This window comes from Neopelma chrysocephalum, unplaced genomic scaffold (assembly GCF_003984885.1).
Source record: "Neopelma chrysocephalum unplaced genomic scaffold, ASM398488v2 Primary Assembly neopelma1_96606, whole genome shotgun sequence".
Lineage (NCBI taxonomy): Eukaryota > Metazoa > Chordata > Aves > Passeriformes > Pipridae > Neopelma > Neopelma chrysocephalum.
In genome coordinates, this window is record NW_020925251.1 from 182180 (window position 1) to 186162 (window position 3983).

Below are 3983 nucleotides of genomic sequence, written 5' to 3' on the forward strand. Positions count from 1 at the left end.
CATGTTAAAGATTGCTTTTGGTTTTTGCGGTTTGCTGTGCTCTGTAGTGTTTAGTGATGTTCTGTCTGGGAGATTTATTACTAAAACATTGGCCTAGAGTTTAATCTAGTATTTGGTCTCGGTGCTGAAGCCATTACTGTACTTTGGGTACCATCTCATGGAGACAATAACAATTATACTTCTTCCTCTGGGATTTTTTTGGTGGAGGAAATATAGAATGGCACCTTCATGATCTTCTGTGATGTTTTTTCACTCCTTATAATATCTATTCAGTATCTTGAACATCCCTGGTAATAAAAATACTTCCATTGGTATTTCTTAGGAATATTGCTTTGGCTTTTTCTAAGGTTAACAAGCTATTTAGGAATATCACCCAGGCCCCACGGCAGTGTGGTTATGAAACAGAGCCAGGGCCTGAAGAGTTAACTCTGAATACTGATCCGAGAAGAATGCAATGCTTAGCTAGAATGTACTGCTTAGCTAGAGAAAAAAACAGAGCTTAAGGATTAGATGGTACCGTACACTAAAAGAATGCTCACACACCTACATAAATAATAATAAGAGGCGAAATAGGGGCTGGAGTCCAAAATTCTTGCAAAATTCACCATAAAGTCAGCAAAAAACAAGAAAGTTGAAAAGTTCAAGCCGAGGTAGAAGAGTAAAATGCGACCCCGTGAGGCTGAAGAAACAGGAACGACCACCAAACATCACCCCAAAAGACGACTCCGCCCCATGCTCAGCCCAGACTCCACCTGTTATGAATATTAAAACTAGATGTTCCAATATTATGAATATTCATGGAAAGTGATGCAACCTCTTAGCAAAAACTGTATAAATAAGCCAACTGTTAGCTGCATGCTTCAGAGCAGTTTGTCCAGGGCGACCTGGCTGCTCTCCAATGTTGTTTGAATAAATACCTCCTGCTTATAGACTAAAACTTTGTCTCTGAGCAGTCCTTCAGTGCCTATTTGGGGCAAAATTTCGGCATCAGTTATGGGTGGCAAGGCATGTGAAAGAACATGGGGGGTCAGGGAAAGATTGTTCCTGAGGGGTCTTGGGACCTGCTGGAAAGGTGGGTCCCTGGAGTGGAGCATCCTGGGAACTCAGGAGACAGGAGATAAAAGAGCAGGCGCAGGCTGGAACTGGCTCTCTCTGTACCTGTTTTTTGCCTGCTGGAGCACTGTGGACTCTCGGAGTCTTTGCTGAGGGGCTCAGCTATTTCCTTCACTGTCCAACTGAGCCCAGACACTGTCGGATGGACACCTTTGCTGTTTGTTTCATGCTGAGGCCAGGGGAACCACTGTAGAGCTGTTTTTTGGAGCACTTTTGGAGCTATTTCACAATAGCCTGGAGTCACCACTGCCTCAGCCCGGGGCCACCCTGTCTCAGCCACAGTCGTTTCGCTCTCTTGCCAGCACAAAGTGCCGCTGCCCTGCAGCCTGAGCCTACTCTGCGCCGCTGGGCCCCAGCACCATGCCAGGTCAGCCCCGGCTCCGCCACTGACACCCATGTGGTTGCTGCACCAGAACCCACACCATCACCTTGTCAGCATAAGACTTTCTTGGATGAAATATCCTTCCAGGTTTTGTTTTAACCAAGGGGCAGGGGGGTAGCTAAGTAATATTCTTCTGCTGTTGTTTGTTTGGTTTTCCTTTTTAGTAAAAACATTATTTTTTCCTTTATTCAGACTCCTCATAATTTTTACCCTTTGTCAGAGACTGTATTTGTATCTCACCGGATTGTTTGATTGATGGGTCAAATAAACCATGTTGTCTGGGGGGGAAGGGCTAGGCCTGTAGCCAACATGGGTGCACCTATGAGCACATGGCAGGGAAAGCCATGTGGCTGGGCCATCAATAAGGTCCACCTGGTGGCCTGCCCTGGAGCCTCTAATTGACTGTGGCACCCCTCACTTTGGCTAGGGGGAACAGTGAGTGGTCCATGAACCAAAGGTCCCACCTAGAGGGAGTGGCCACAATAGCCAGAGTCTATAAACAGACACCCACATGGTCTCCACCTCCCTTTGGCCTCTGCCCTCCTGACCTGTCAACATGTAACCTCCAGAGTGGTAAATATGTCTCTCTCCTCTCTTTCTCTCTTTATTCTTTCTTCTCTTAATCTCTCTTCCTTTACTCCTGTGGGCGACTTAAACACCTATTGTCTGTATTTCACTGAAGTTGCAAGTATCTCCCTTAAGTTGTATAAGGTTTTGTGTTTGCTGGGTGTAACAAAGGTTCCTTTACTATAGCAATGCTTGCTAGTCTCAGTAATCTGTTGTAATGCTTTTCCTCGGTTTGCATGTTATCTTTTTTCCAAAACGCCTATTTTCTCACCAAATTAAAAGAAATCTCTTAGAGAGAAATGTGTAGCTTTTCTCTGGACGTGAACTCAAGGTATCAAAGAATCAAAGACTTTGCAAGGGTTCGTGTGGGCGAAATCTCTTGAAATCTAAAGTTAAAGCATACAACCGGTAAAAGCGTGGAGCTTCTGGACCGGGTTGTAACACCCTCTCTATATTGGTAGAGGGAAATTAAAAGTGAAGGGTTTATTGAAGGGGACAAAAGCCAGCTCTCAGCAAAAGGAGGCTCGGTGAATCTGAATCACAAACCTTGGAAGACAAGGCTGGCAAACACCTCGTGATTCAAGAAGTTTGGACCCCTGTCCTGAGACCTGCTAATGTGCAACCCGGAGATATAAACCTGGCTCCAAGAAGAATTAAGAAAGGACTTTTTGAGATGATTGTTAAAACCATGTCTAAACCCCTGTAATCCCTCTATCCCCCATGTAATCCTACTAGAAGAAAAATTAACTATTTGGAAACTGCAGCAAAAATTTGTGCAACTCCCCAATTAACATAGGTTGTCCCCTTCATTAACATGTCCAGCCCCAGATGCCTTTAAATTGTGTTCTCGTGTTCAATAAAGTATTCCAGTTTCCCCATACTGGAATCGTGTCTAGGTTTTATTATTCAGACCGCCACTGTTTATCTCGTTGGAGGTCTCAACCTCCCAAATATATATATATATAGTCATTAAACCAAGACAATATTAATTGGCTTTCCCAATGTGGGGCATTAAGAGAGGAGTGGAAAAAAAAAATTTTGAGCAATCCCTTCGTGTATTGGATATAGAACTCCTTAGTCATCATGTTGATTCATTCATGTTTATTTGGCATCTATTCCTGTATACTTATTTGCCGTTCACAGTTGTCTATCTCGAACCGGGGTTTAAAAGCAAGGTAGCCTTGTCTATTTTTCAGTTCGTAACCTGGATTCATAATGTTGTAAACTCAATGCCTATAAGTTTCATTTGGAATGCATTTTCAGGGTTGTCTTCCTGCCTATCATAGGTTTTCTTGTTTTAAAGAAAAAAACCCCTGCTTTGAATTTTTTCCTTTTACCACTGTGAAAGAAAGGTGTTGAGCAAAGGAGGGGGGAAGGGATGAACCAGCGAAGCCACATACACACAAAGGGCTGGCTAAATATCGACACATTACAGATTAATTGCTTCGGAAAAAACTGTGGGTGAGGTGGTTTTTTCTTTGGCTCAGGGAGGACACTTTTTAGCTGCTGCTCAGATCGCAGGAGCGGAGAGTGTGTGGGAACGAGCTGCAAGTTTTTCACCTCCGACCCCCTTGCATCCTGCTTTGCCTATGGCCTGAGTGCCCCCTCGGAGCTGCCAAGGACCGGGGCAGCTCCGTTTCGTCTCTTGAGTGGGAGTGAAATAAAGACAAGACAAAATAAAATAAAAATTTAGCCATGTCAATGTGACTTTGCAAAATTGTAATTGCTTGAAAGTAGGATACTGCCCAATTTTGGGCAGTTAAGATAAAGGGGAACTATAGCTTACATAAACAAATAAGATAAGGGACTGACAGGGAAAGTGGGAAAAGAAAGGCTTTTAGCACATAGCATTGCAAGAGAGACAGGAGAGGGGTGGGGGATTTGTTGCAGGATACAAATTGTGTGAACAATTTCTATTGCA